Here is a 15,887-nt window from a genome sequence, read left to right on the forward strand (position 1 = left end):
ATGATATAATGGACATGAGCTACTTAGACATGTTTAGGGATGGCAAACGGGCGGGTTGGGTGCGGATACCCCTCTCCCATCCTCATACCCACCTAATATTTTTCAATCCACCACCCGCCCACCACCCATGATGGGTACAAATTTTCAAATCCACACCCCCGCGAGTACATTTTCAAATACATCCCCACACCCACTACCCACTAGCGACATACCCATCTAGACCCGCCTGACAGCAAACTAATGGGATGTTGGAGTTGGTTCCCAGACAGTTCGTGATAGGGTAGCAGAGCATGCTTCAATTTGTCAGAGGAGTGGCTCTACGAATGTTATGAAGACAGATTGTAGGGAGCATGTAGTCGTAGAGCTGGATTGTTGAGTTGCTTTCGATGTTAATGCTCATAATGCGCCTAATATGGGTTTTGAGGGGCTAAAGAACATGAAAACTGCTGTTTTGATGTTAATGCTTATAGTACGGATAATTTGTGTTTATATGGACAACATGGGCTAAAGAACATGGAAAGTGACGTGGTTAGTGGAATTATGGGTTTAATTAAAGAGCCGAATATTTCCCTAATTAAAGACCAGATTAAAGACTAAATATCCTTAATATTTGGTTAAATTATATGTTATATATTATACAATATTAAAATTTATAATTACTCTCTAAATTACACCTAAATTCATTATGGTCCAAATTTAATAGATATTTAGTTGGGCGGGCGGATGTGGGGCGGGCGGATGCGGGGCGGGCGGATGTGGGGCGGGCGGATGCGGGGCGGGCGGATGCGGGGTGGATAATGTCTCAAACCCATTACCCGCCCACCACCCACGACGGGTACCACTTTATAAATCCACACCCGCCCACTACACGCTAAAATTATATCCATCCCCACTCCAATTGGAGCGGATGCAGTGCGGAATCCACGAAACTGTACCCGTTTGCCATCCCTAGACATGTTGCTAAGCATTGAAAACACAACTTTTACAGGTAGAATATGGAATCATGCACCAATGCATTCATATGATTTTATTTTAAAACAAGAAGACATGGTTAAGAGATAGACCTCGGTAAATTCATTAAAATCCACAACTTTAAGCCAAGTCCAAAGTTGAGTCAATGGTAAAGCGGTTTATACTTTAAAAAAAACAATGCCAAGGTGTTGCAGTAAGTATAAATTGTCAGAGAATCCATGGAATAAGCTTCCAATCTGAAGAGAACATTTGTAATATTTGAAGAATCAAGGACAACGGAAACTCAATTCAACTAATAATGAAAAGGTAAACTTGCCAACTAAACTAAAACTCCCAACTGACACAAAAGAAGGAAAGCAGCGACCGTCGTCCATCATGAGTTACTTCCTTCAAATTTTGATTTGTTATCGTGGCACACTGAGACCTAATTCTGCTCAAAATGATGGGAAAACGAGAAAAAAAACCCCTTAGATATTAGCACTAGCAAGCATCACAATATAAAAACTAAACATGTTTCTGTAAGTCAATGAATCACTCGTAAAACCAATCACTCGGGTTCGGAAACAAACCGACATAACTAAACATATTCCAAAGGATGGTGATTACTAAGCAGCTGCTATCAAATAGCAGGATAAGAATTATAAGATACGAGCTAACTTGCAAGAACAATTAAACTATAAACAAATACCAGTAGACAAAAATACTTGTATATCAGCCTTTGACGCTAGATCATATTTCAATCTAAAAATCTGAATAAAAAGACAAAGGCATAATCTTTGCATTTCATTAATATATAGACCACTAAACTTCAGAAGAAAAAAACAAATATTACGGATTCTAATGTCCTTAAAATCCCTACAAAAGATGATATCCTGCAACTAAAATTTAAAAGATCAAATTCTTCCTGTAACTAAACGCATCTATCCATTTGTACGAGTCCAAGTACATTGTTTTTCTTGTAGAAACACTATATCTCACAAATTATAATGTAATCTAATTATTCATATCAATAGGAGAACCTATGGCCACAGAATCTGAACGTAAATCAAAAGAGTGCTGTAGATTTATTATGTATGCGGTATTCGTATATCCTAATATCCTACTAGGGAACAGGATGTGCAGAAAGTAATTAACGGTGAACTATATCTAGATGTCCAATCATATTAACGTAGCTGAATAGAACAGAACGGAATCTTCAAATTAGATTAACAAAATAAGAAATATAAATCATTTTCAGTGCACTTCTTAAAAGTTTGTAAAGTAGTACACAACTTTCTCGAACCATGTGCAAGCTCTCCAACTCAGATAGTGTCTTTGTTTGTATCTACCCCTGTTCCAACACACCCAACTTAGAAAATCATCATGCATGCACAGTTATTCTCACTCACTTGTTACTACAATTTAATCTACACTATGTTGTCTAGGCTTTTCTTTTGCTCTTTTGATTGAGACCTTGTTTTTCCTACTCTCTTTCAGAATAACTTCATTTCACACACACACACACACACAAACAAATTATATATATATATATATATATATATATATATATATATATATATATATATATATATTATATATATATATATATGATGAGAAGCTTAGATGATATTGGATACTGGAGTACTGGACCTTGAACTTAAGCCGTCGAGGCACCGCAAAATTTAGTTTCAATCACATACACAAATTTCTCATCATTTCCCCTTTCCCACTTGCCTATTTCTTGCCTTACTTAATTCAGAAGCTCCCTTTCTGCATTTCAGTTTCTCATGGTTTTATATAAGAAAGCTAAACCTTATACATTAAGAACTATAATAATTAATCATATATAAACCTAACCAACAAAGAACATATAAGTGTTTTCAAATTGATAACTTTAGATTGACAAGTGATTGGATATGAATATTGTGGTGCCATGAGGTAAGACGACACAAACAAACAAAGTTTCTTAGTTAATTAACCTTAGTTGAAAAAAAAATGTTGATTAGGGAAACAAATTTACAAACAGTTTGGAGATTATCAAACTCCTGGATTTGCACTGCAAAGCATACCCTGAGACAACGACCTCGAGCACATTGAATCGGTTCCTAGACATGAGGTGAGCCGAGCTGAAGACACCGGTGAGTGGAGAGGAAGCAGAGATTGAAGACAACCCAATTGAGAAACGGACCTTAAAAGTTTAAAAGCACAAAAATTTTGGTGAATTTGAAGGCAACCCAATTTGTTTTTGTTTTTTTTAATCATAAATTAAAAATGGTTTTAGAGGGTTTGCCTTGAAAATGTGGGGGACGAGGGGCGAACATGAAAGTGAGGAGATGCAGGACTGGGTTTAAGGGTTGAGTTGTTTAATAGTGGATTTCAGGATAGAAAATGTTGGCTTTGAGACAGATCTAAAACGCGACGCCATGGCTGAGAAGTCGCAATAGTCTAAGGGCGAGGAGTTTGATGATGACAAAAAGGTTCTAAGGGCTTATATGGGGTTTTAGATTTTTTTCTTTGGGTAAACTCGTCTTTAGTATTAATAGTATCGGTTTTGATTTTTTTAGTATTTAAATTTTTTATTTTTATAAAATCATATTTAATGTTTAATTTTATTTTGTTTTAGGACCTCGTAATACCTCGTCGGTAGAAATTTAAGGGTTTATTTACATGTACACCTTTCTTATGAGTAAATTACATCATTCATCACTTAATTATATTTTCACTCCTATTTTGGTCACTAAAGTTTAACTTTTTAATTTAACTACTTAACTTTCAAATTACTCCTAATTTAATCACTCTAACTTCAAATTTGTTTTTTAGTTTTAATTATATATTGATAAAATAATAATAAATGTCATGTCACAAAAATTTTTAATAAAATAAATTAGAGTGATTAAAATAGGAGCAATTTGAAAGTTGAGTAGTTAAATTGAAAAGTTTAAAACTTCAGTACTAAAATAAGAGTGAAAAGATAGTTGAGTGATGAATAATGTAACTTACCCATAAAAAATAAAGTGCAGTGGTTAAGTATTTAACACGAGGTACTAAAATGAAACAAAAATTAAAAATCATGCATGATTTTAAAATAAATCAAAATTTAAATATTAAAATAAATCAAAATTAATAGTTTATGTACTAAATACATAATTTACCTTTTTTGGTCCGATTTAAACTAATATTATTAGACTATTAGGTGGCGTTTGGTTCGCTGGAATGTTCCTGAGGGAATTGGAATATGTGAAGGAATTAGAATCTGTCAGGAATTGGAATATGTGAAGGAATTGGAATCTGTCAGGAATTGGAATCTGAATCTGAATTTGAAACATGTTTGGTTGGTAGGAAATTGAATTGGAATACAATTCTAAATTCTGTTTGGTTCGCAGACATGTCAGATGAATTTGATTTCAGTAATATAAAATGACAGAATTGTCCTTCTTGGTTTTTTGCTTAATTTTAGTTTGTGTTATAACTTACATGTAGCAATATATTATAAAAAATTAAAAAATATTAAATTTTCATTTTATTGATTGATTATTCATTTCAATAAATTATAAAAATCATGCTAATAAACATCATACGTTAAAATCATCCCAATCAAAATATGTCAATAAGTTACCAAAAGATAGAACAATATTTCGATACATCCCAATCGAAGTATGTCAATTAGTTACAAAAAAATATACAAAAAACTTACAAGTCAAAGAAGGGTTAGTACCCTTGAACTGCCCTTTCGGTACTACGTAATTTCCAGTTGTCTTTAATTAAGAAGATTGTAACTTTAAATTAAAAGGTAAAAACAACGATCTCAATCACTTACTCCTGATGGTTTCGGAAGTGTACCCTTAAAAGAGTCGAGAAGCATGTTAGAAAAAAAGACAATGAAAATAAATAAACTAAAGAAAAATAAAATAAAGGAAATAAAAATAAATGAAAAAGGAAAATAAAATAAAGAAAAGATATAAAAAATAACATAAAGATAAAAAAAACTAAATAACATAAAGAACATAAAAAACATAAAAAAATTAAAAAATGAAGAAAAATAAATAAAATAACCAAAATAAAGATAATGAGCAAAATAAAATAAAAATAAGAATAAAATAAAGAACAATACTAATAATTGTATATACATAATAAATAGAAAAAATAAGAAGAAAATACAAATGAAAATAAATATATAAATAAAACTAATATAAAAAAATAAAATAAGAAAAGAAAAAAATAAAAGAAAAGAAAAGAAAAAAATAAGAAAAAAATAAGAAAAATAAAAAGTAAATATATGAAAAATAATGATGAGGGTAGTATAATCAAATTTCACATTTCCTCCTCAAAAAAAGATTTTATTTCCCTCATGTTATGGATGAAATTTACTTTCCCTCCCTTGATGGAAAGTGAAGTCATTTAGGATTCCAATTCCCTTTGAAAACTTGAACCAAATATGGGAAAGTGGTGGAATTGGATTCCAATTCCCCTAATTCCAAGAGATTCTATCGAACCAAACGCCACCTTAGTGAGAAAAAATTTAGAGAATGACTTGTTTAAGAAGTATCAAGGGAAAAGAGAATATTTTGTATTAATAGTCTGAGTACAAGTCTAAGACGAGCAAATTTCGATTTAATTTAAAAATAATAATTTGATTTAATGTTAATTTTTTTTAATTTGGTTTGATTTAATTTATAGTTTTATAAATTTGATTTGATTTGAAAAAAAAATTAAATTTGATTAAGTTATGAAATATGATTCGGATAACTCGAAATTTTTAATAATTAGTGGATTAATTTTTAAATTAAAGTCTAATTCCTTAACTTTTTATGATATATGTATATCGTATATGAAATATATGTGTCTATCATATATGATTATAAAAAAAGTTGTTTAAATTATAATCTATTAATATCATAATATTATACTTTTAATTAAATTGAAATAAAAACTTAAACAAGACCACTCAACTCTCTCAATTAGTTTAGGAAAAGACTCTACAGACCCAACCCGTCGTATGTATCTGGGCTTCAAAATTAGAGTTAAGGTTTTGTTTTTAGTTTAGGCTTTTGGGGCCTAAGTAATTGGGCTTGGGTCAGTTGGATAGGTTTTAAGGTAAATTTTTTTGATCCTATTGTATTTGGGCCTAGGGTTTAATTTAGGTATTGGGTTGTTGTATGGTTTAATTGGGTAAATAAAATTTGAGCATGTTGTAGGGTAATTGGATTTTGTTTAGGTAGGTGAACGGAGTTTGGGTTACTTGTAGAGGTTCAAACAAAATTGAGATATTAAAATTATGTTAAAATCATGGTTGTCATGTTTGGGTGTATAAGGTATTTATTTTATTGTGTTTAGGTGTATAAGGTATTAATTTTATTGTGTTTGGGTGTTTAAGGTATTTATTTTTTTGCGTTTGGGTGTATGAGATTTAAGGTATTTATATGATTATGTATTATAATCTTGTTGAAATTGTATAGTTATACCTAAAGTATAAACTTGTAGTCATTAAAAAGGTAATGGTAATGGTAAGGCATGTTATCAGAAAGGTTTAAGAGGCTAAGATAAGTAAATTGATGTTCAAAACTGGTAATCTATATGAACTAGTTAGAGTGGTTTTGATTATATTTTTATTTGTATAATGTTTAATTGAAGGAATGAACTCATGTATGTGACTTGCTTGTTATTGATGCATATCGGGTGTATTTTTGTATTAGGTTTTGTCTATTTGAGTTACTTGTTATGTAAGGCGTGTTTTAAAGTTCTCTTGAGGCTTAAGATAGTTAATTTTGTGAAACAAGATATCATACCCAACAATAAGGTTTTCAAACTTTCCAAATAATAGGTTTGGTAGTTTCAAAACTTTATCTTGAGTTTCCATACTAAAATATGATTTTTCTTGAAGATTTTGAAACTTGTGTGCCCATTTTTAAAAGATTATTTATTTGATCCCTTTTCTATATTTAATATAAATATTAATTTAGTCCTTAAATTAATGTAAGAGTGGAGGAAAAGAAGACATAAAAATAAGCTCATACCTAATGAAAATCACGAATGCATGCGACCAATATAGTACCCAATGCACTTTAGGTCTCATATGGCCTTTTAAAATAGACCACGACTATAAATAAAAAAAACTCTATCCGATTTCTTCCTCCTTTTTTTCTTTACAACTTGTATCAATTTTATTGATCAATCTAACTTTTTCTTCTTTAATTTTATTTAACCGGCGACGACATCGATTTTGATGCTGGTTGCCACCCGCAGGTAATTTTTTTTTTTAATTTCTTAATAAGAATAATTATGTCTTCGTGACATGTTATCTACTCTTATGACACGTTTATCTCTACCTTTGAGGCAAGTTTTTCTTTGACATTTGGTACCTTACGGTTTTTTACCGTTGATTTCGTTTATCTTTTTTCTCAGAGTTGGATTTGACATCGCTACGACTGATCAAGATGACACTTATTTGTTATCATAATTATCTTCCCTGCTTAGGACCCTCATTTTAATTTGGATATGCGTTTTGCATTCGTGGATAGTTTTCTCATGTCCCTCAACTCTGATTTACGATTTGTCGGTAGTCTTTCAGTAGTTCTATCACTTTTTGTGGTTCGTTTGCCGATGCAGTCAGATTTGTTCGTATCTTTATTTTGTTCGAGCTTTTTGATTAGGTTTTTTAACCTTTTCCTTCTTTGGTCCTTATGTGATCTAGGTGGCTAGTTTTTGTCGCAATGACAATAGGAAAATGCCATAATTATATTTTAGGTTTATGGTTATGCTTGTAAATCTTCCTTGTAATTTTGGATATTTTTTATTTTTAATAAAACTAGCGACTTTATATATATATATATATATATAAAGACCATGATTGAAGGTAATAATGACAACAAGGGTTAGAGAAGTTTTTAGTGAGTTATAATTTTCATTTTTTAAGAGGATGAAAAAATGAAATTCTAAAATTTTAAGGGTCAAATTTAAAATAGTATTTTTATTTACATGACATATTAACAAACTAATTGGAGTTAACAATAATGACAAGCGTCGATTTATTGTCAAAGAAATATTATTTTTTCTCAAATAGATAATCTAGAAACGTAGTATAGAGAAGAAATGGTCAATCCATAGGGACTTTCGAGATTCTTATGTAGGAAGTTTATTGATTTTGAATTCTACTTCTACGCGAAATGAATAAATAAAACGAGGGTTTTGATTGGAAGAATGAAATGAAAATAATTGTAGAAAAAAGTAAATATGAAAAATTAAATATCGGAAAATTGATGAAAGTAAAATTTAGAAGAAATTCAATTTAAGTAAATCAGCCTCAGGTCTCGCTTTGCCTCTTCCAATTGACCATCGAAGAGGATTTTACTCCGAATAAATTTTCGGTTACAGTCTAAAAGGCTCAATGCTTGTAACTTACTTTTCTCTCCAGTAATAAGACAATTCAAAATAAATCTTTGGAATTCATACATTATTTGAGCTAACCACGACTATCATCGCTAGCACCAATACAATTTAAGTTTTGGAAAAACCCAACTCGGATTATGTTGTCTCAATGAGAATCGAATATGATCTCAATTTCCCTTAGCGGATCATCGCTAAGTGTGTTCCTAGGAAGTCAAACTTTCTACCAGCCGATTCTTCCTCCCAACTTTAAATCATAACAACATCCAAACCAACATCGACTTTTTGAAATGAAAGTGTTTTGATTTTTAAAGGAAAGACCGATTGCCAATCCAAGTTTGCAGAAAATCAAGAATTATATCCAAAGGTGTTAGGTTCTTTTCATTTCTCACAATCAAAATTGAGTCATTGCTTAAGCCTTTGGCTTAGAGGAAAATTATCTAAGAAGATAGAAATCATACTTAGCATTTTTAAAGAAAGAAAAGAAGACCTTAAAAGTAAAAGTGAAAGGAAAGAAATGAAAACTTTATAAAAATGGAAAGCAAAGAACAAAAGCTAAATCGAATTATGATTCAAGATTTACCCTAAGATGGTATTTATAGCTTTCTAAAACCCTAAAAATAAAGTGAAAATAGCTAAGGATAAATCCTGAAAGTATTCAAATAAAATCCTAAAAACAAATGATAATTCTGAATTCAAATTTAAACTAAAATCGAGTATCCATCTGTCCTTCTAGAAAGCTAACTTGATGCCACGTCAGACACTGTCTGCCGTAAGTCATGTCCACTAATCCAACCTTGACTCCAGAAAATAAAAAAAATGCAAAACTTTGCTTTTTTATTGTTGTTTCCAGAAATTAAAGGCATGCATAGAAAACAAATCAAATTACCCAAATCAGCAATATCATTTAATCAACAAGGAGTAATTAACGATACAATAATAGAAAAATAAATCACTCATCAAATTCTCCCTCACTTATTCAATGATTGTCCTCAAGCACTCCTTAATCAACACATCAAAATTCAAGTTGTCATCCTTTCTCTCACAATACATCTGTCGTAACCGGTTTTCGTCCGGGCACGAAAATATTAATTTTATGGGAAAAGTAATGTGAATAAATGGTTTTTAAAATAATTTGAGAGTCGCCATCGGCCTTTTGAGTCAGGTAGGTCGAATACCTAAAAATCATCTTTTAAAAGAGTTTTTAAGAAAACATCAGTTAAAAGATAAACTGATCTGCGTTTAACCAAAAATTCATTCTTTTTATTAATAAAAAGGGATTCGTGGTCGGTTACGTTTAGGGAAGGATTAGCACCCCTACAACGCCCAAAATTGGTACTTTATTAACTATAAATTGTCTCTATTATTAGAAGAAAAAATTTCGAATATATTTAATTCATAATCTTTTTATTTCAAATTTATAATTTTAAGAAAATATATTAATATATAAATAAGATATTTATTTATTTAGAAATATAAGAAAAGGGCTTCTAGGTACCTTAAGACAACTCTTTCCTTCTATATTAATAAATAAAAACGTAATAAAACTAAATTATAATTTTTATAATAATTAGTTTTAAAATACCAAAATAGGACATCCAGTTGTATTAAGACTGCCATTTTCTTTAATATGGAAAATAAATAAACATTATTAAATAAATAATATATATATTTATAATATAGTAAAACAATAATTAAAGTAATGATTTAAAATATATTAAAATAATAAAAATTAAGTTAAAAAATAACTAAACAATGACTATAAATAAATAAAATAATAATAAATGTAAAATTATTTAAAATAATGAACATAACTTGAATCATCATAAAATAAAATTACTAATAGTGTAATTAATCCTTAATTAATTAATCATTGATTAAAATAAAATTTATCAAAGTTTAAAGGCTCTATTTCGAATAAATAAAAACTTTAAGTGCTAAAAATGTAATTTAGCCTTATTTAATTAATCGGATTAAAATAAATGTTAATAAAATTATAAGGTACTAAATCAGTTATTTACCCTAAATATATATATAAACTGATAATGACTAAAATGTAATAAGATAAAATTGAATGACATAATTAAAAGAATCAAAATTTGCTTCCAGTGACTAATTTGTAATGTTACAAACTAGGAGTGACTGCGGAAAGGGTTTACCCATGATGGAAATTACACAGATACCCTAAACGCCTGGCCCGAAGGGCCAAGCTTCTCATTTTCCTATTTCCATTCTCTCTCAAAACGAGAGAACCAGAGTTCTCTCTGGTTTCTCTCTAGTTTCCCTCGCCGGAGGGAAACCGGCAGCCATAGGCCACCGTACTCCGCCGCCAATCACCGCCGCCGGCCACCGTAACGGTGGTCGGAATTCACCAAAAACACCCCCAAAGCGTAGATCTAAACGCCCTAAGACCGATTCCGGTCTTTGTTTTCCCTAAAAGACTCCTAATCGGAGTAAATCTACGAAAATACCTTCGGTATTTTCTGTTCTCCGGCGATGTTTAGTGCTTCCGACGGTGGTCAAGGCTCCAAGGGTAAGTTTCTTTCTTCTTTCTTTGCTTTCTGTTTTGGTTTTATGTTGGTTGTGGGTTCGTTGGTAGCTTTCTGTCTTCCCTTTTTTTTTTCTTTTTTTTTGCTGGATCTCTCGTTTCTCTCGTGTTCTCCGTTGCTCTCTGTCCTTGCTCTCCTTTTTTTTTGCAGGTTCAGTGGTGGCTTTTATAGCCACCACAGTGTACTCCTCGGACCGGTTCGATCTAGCATCTTTGGTGAGTCACCAAGCTATGGCGGTGACTCACCATAGAGCACTGATTTGGTGAGGCAGCTGGCTTCTGGAAAGCTCGACGAGGTCGACGTCGTGGAAGCAGCAGCGTCGGCAGCAACTGGTTGGACCATCTGGCATCAGAGAGTCGGTCGTCGGGTGGCTTCAGGGGTGGCGCCGCATCTGGAAACGGCTGGCTGCTAGGGTTAGAAACCCTAGGGTTTTCCATCTGGAACCCTTTTGGGCCGTTGGATCTTGCCAGATCCAACGGCTGATGATGTTGACGGCGGCTGGGGGCTAGGGTTTGAAAACCCTAGCTAAAACCCCAAATTGATTCAGGGTTTCCATTTGGGTTTGGGATTTGAATGTAATTGGGATGTGATTTGGGCTTTGTAATATTTAAATAATAAATAATATTACTAATAATAATAATAATAATAATAATAATAATAATAATAATAATAATTTTAATAATAATAATTTAAAATGAAAAAATTGATTTCTACAACATCCAAGACAACAAAATGAATCAAGATCATAACAATTATCGAAACCAAGAAACAATCAAGTAAAGGCAAGACTAGGAACAAATTTAAGCAAAACATGAAATCTCAATAATCCGTCAATTTTAAGGTAACAAGACTCAATACCTCACAAGAATTAACTTGTTATCACTTAAAGTGTTTTGGGTAAAGAATAACGCTCAAGCCAGAACTAATCAAGATATTACCATAAGCTTGTAATTTAATCAAGTCTCTAATACTGAAAATGAATTGATGCATTAATCAAGGGGTCTTTAAAATGGTTGTAATGGGGCTTAGGTTTGGGTAGGAAAAAGGCCAAGATTGGGTTCAAGATTCAAGACAAGAGATAAGTTCATCCTACAAATTAGACAAAATAAAAGAATGCAAGAAATCAAAAGAAAAATTAAACAACCAATATTTTATTCTTCTTCTTCTTCTTCTTCTTCTTCTTCTTCTTCTTTTTCTTTTTTAAAATTAGTTTGGTATTGTTTGAACCAGTTTTTTTTTCTTTTTCCTTTTTTTGAATGTTTTCTCTCTTTTTTCTTTTTTTTTCTACTTTTTTTTTCGTGGAATGAATCCACCTTTGTCTTGAAAAGGGTAACAAAAGAGGATAAAAATAAAAAAGTCTCGGGTTAATAATGAGGTAAAACAAAGAAAGGAAAAAGACTCAAAATTTATTCACTAATGGATAATGAAGGGTAGACAATTTTGGGTAAAGAAGTGGCTAAATCCTAAGTGCCCCTATCACACTAAAACATCAAGTTCAAACATGTATTCTCAATATGCATTAAATTACAAGTTCTAGAATATCAAAACTAGTTCAACACACTCAATCAAACAAATGAACAAGAATGAAAATATACCCGTTAAAGCTCAAATCTCACAAAATAATGTAACGTGTATTGAGTCAAGAAACATATCAATCAACAAACACATGAGATATCAAGTAAAATTTAAAGAAAAACACTAGTCATGCATTTACCAATCATGCACCCAAATTCCAATAAAAGTGAGATCACAACTCATAAAGTAATAAAAAGATAAGGCAAAATTCAAGATAAACAACAAGATATTCCAACGTATCAACCAAGGTAACTCATATTCAACATTTAAATAAATGAGAGAAAATTCGATGCATGTGCTAACCCCCCTTAAAACATATTGTCTCAATATGTAAATAAAAATATATGAGAGGGAATAGAGATACTCCCCGTGTCTAATGACAATTGATCGTAAATTAAATGACGAAGATGAGGTAGGTCAAAAGAGAAGCTATCAGTGTTAAATTTCCTCCTCAAAATGTTCATATTCGTCGGTGGATATCGGATGCAACGATTTATTGTTGACGGTCATGGCATAGTGAGCAAGCAGTGGGCAGCAAAATTTTATCCAACAAATAACCATGGTGGTGTCGCCAAAAAAATAAAAAGGCATATGGAGTTTTGGTTGAAATTGGTTTTATTTTGTTTAATATATATGTAATATATATAAAACAAATGATGAACGTTAAAGTTCCAGCAAAACACGCCTTTTGAAATATATGGGAATGGGGTTTTGGAAATTAAAGTTGAGGTCTATGGTAAAAAAATAATAATAAATGAGATATTGAGTGGCAAATCAAATACATGGTTTGAATAAATAAAGCACGGGGCATTATAATTGAGAGATGATTAAAATTGGTGTGGGGTCTAGGAATAACGTAAAAAGGTAGGAAGGGTTTTTTTTTTAGCAGATGGGAAGGGTTTTCTTTATTTGGCTGAGAATAGGACATTTGGGTTCTGCTGATGTAGGCGGGAGGGAAAAAGCAAAGAATGGGCTTTCCTAACCTGTACCATGGCTTTTGTTTTGGGTGAAACCCTCGTTTAATGAAACGCACGGGTTGTTCGCGCGATGAATGTTAAACAGTGTTCCCTGCTTGAGAAGAAATTCCAGATTTTTATTTGACCCAACGCCACGACTGTAATTCTAAACATTCGGGTACCTAAAAAATTAAAAAAAATAATAATAATATGAACGAATGAATGAAACGAAAATAAATAAAAGTAGGTTGTCTCCCATTAGAGTGCTTTTGTTTAACATCTTTTAACTCGATGACCTAATTCAGACTACAGGTTCTGCGAGATAAATTTCCACTTTATATGTTTTTTCCATCGAAGAAATTTCTTATGAGAAATTCTACGATCATAAAGTTCTTTTAGTTTATCCTTGTAGCTTCGAACATTCTCATAAGTTTTTCTTCGGGTTTGTTTCAACTTTAAAAGCTTGTCCAAAATAATCAATAAGTTTTTTCCTTCACTCAAAACTATGTTCTTCAAATATTTTGGAAGCAATTTTAATTTTCGATTTTGATGCCTGCAAAAGAGAGAGAAAAAAATTTAAATTTAGAAGACATCAAATTTAAATATTTACTTAGCAATTTGTCAGAAGATCGTGAATTCTTGTCAGAAACGATATCCGATTTCGTTTCCTTAACAGTTGTATCCTGCGAATTCTCATATAAAAACTATGTTATGAAGGTTTGAACATAGTAACATAGTTAACATTAAGCATAGAGTTAGGATGCTTCATAGCTTTGTAAATTTAACAACCTCACCATCGAATTACATAGTAAGAATTCCACTCCTGACATCAATTTTAGTATATGTCGTGCTTAGAAAGGGGAGACCAAGAATGATTTCAGAAGAAGTGTTGGTTCAGTCATTTTCCATGTCAATGACATAGAAATCTACTGAAAAAATAAGTTTGTTCATCTTAACCAAAACGTTTTCAAAGAGTCTTTCGAGATAAATTACAAATCGATCAGCAAGTTGTATCGTCGCTCTCATTTCCTTCAAAGGCTCAACAAAAAGTAAGTTGTAAAGAGAAAGTAGCATTACGTTAATAGAAACACCCAAATCACACATTGCATGTTCAATCCCTACCTTACCGATTTTACAAGGTATAACAAACATACCTTGGTCCTTTAACTTTGGTAAAAGATTACGTTGAAAAAAGGTCGAAAAGTGTTCTCCTAAGTTCATATTCTCATTTCCAGTAAGTCTTCTTTTGGTTGTGCAAAGGTGCATAAAAAATCTGGCATACCTCAACACCTTTTGGATTACCTCAAGAAGAGGTATATTGATCTCTACCTTCAAAACTTCAAGTATATCATTTTCCTAGGTTTGATTGTCTTTTTTCACCAATCTTGAGGGAAAATGGGGTGGAATGACATAGGGAAAAAACACGGGAGCATCTTACAATTCATCATTCTTTTGTTTTGGGATTATGAGTTAACTCATTTTTCTCTTTGGGAATTTGCATTAGCTTCATATTCTTCTCTCTGGGATATCGAATCATATTCTTTCTTCTGGGATCATGCACCTATATCATTTAGGACTAGTTGTGTAATAATTATATCACTTTGAGGGTGGTGACACTAGCATTCTCCTGTGGGTTTATATCGATTTGAGATGGAAACTTTCCCTGTTATTCTATCTCCCCACGGTTTGAGCCATTTGACTCATTTATTTATCTACCTCTTGCAAATGAGCTTCAGTGCAATTCTAGAACTTCTCATAGGATAAAGTCAATCGCTCGAAAATGGACTCCAATGAAGATTTCAGCGATTGATACTGATGTGGTGGATGTGGCATCGGTTGACAGGATTGATTCAATCACAGGTTTTGTACATAGCTAAAATATGGATGATCTCTTAATCTCGGGTTGTAGGTATTTATATAAGGGTTGTAAGGCCTCTAGGGAGGTCCCAGAAAGTTGCCTACTACGTTTACTTGTGCACCAACCTCTTCATGAAACAAAAAATTTGCTACATCAATTAATTTATCAATTTTACTCTTTAAGGAAATTGTACTTATCTTGTGAACTCGTCGGATGGGTTCATTGAAAGAGCCAAACTGTTGAGAGTTGGAAGCTATTGTTGAAATCAAATCTCTGGCTGTATTTGGGGTCATATTGATGAAAGCTCCTCCACTAGCAATATCAACCATCTTCATCTCTAAAGGAATCAATCATTCGTAGAAGTACTGGAGAAGTGTTTGCTCGGTTAAGCCGTGTTGTAGACAGCTTGCGCAGAGCTTTTTAAATTGTTTATAGTAATCATAGATTGATTCTCTGTCTTTCTGTCGGATTCCAATGATACTTCTTCTTAATTCACTTGTATTTTCCATAGGAAAAAACCTATCTAGAAAAATGTGATTCATGTCTACCCAAGTATTGACAAAGTTAGGTGGTAAATAAAATAATCATATTTGGTTAAAGAAAAAGGAATAGTTC

General features: G+C 31.9%; 1 long non-coding RNA gene and 1 pseudogene across 1 annotated transcript; one reads left to right on the plus strand and one right to left on the minus strand.

Moving 5' to 3' along the window:
• Positions 1–1,371: 1,371 nt before the first annotated feature.
• On the minus strand, positions 1,372–3,376 carry LOC120144545 (annotated as a pseudogene).
• On the plus strand, positions 2,246–3,195 carry LOC120144546. The gene is made up of 2 exons (XR_005518043.1): positions 2,246–2,304; positions 2,978–3,195. It is a non-coding gene; the product is annotated as an uncharacterized LOC120144546 (long non-coding RNA).
• Positions 3,377–15,887: the final 12,511 nt, after the last annotated feature.

Source organism: Hibiscus syriacus, unplaced genomic scaffold (assembly GCF_006381635.1).
Source record: "Hibiscus syriacus cultivar Baekdansim isolate YM2019G1 unplaced genomic scaffold, ASM638163v2 tig00110890_pilon, whole genome shotgun sequence".
NCBI lineage: Eukaryota > Viridiplantae > Streptophyta > Magnoliopsida > Malvales > Malvaceae > Hibiscus > Hibiscus syriacus.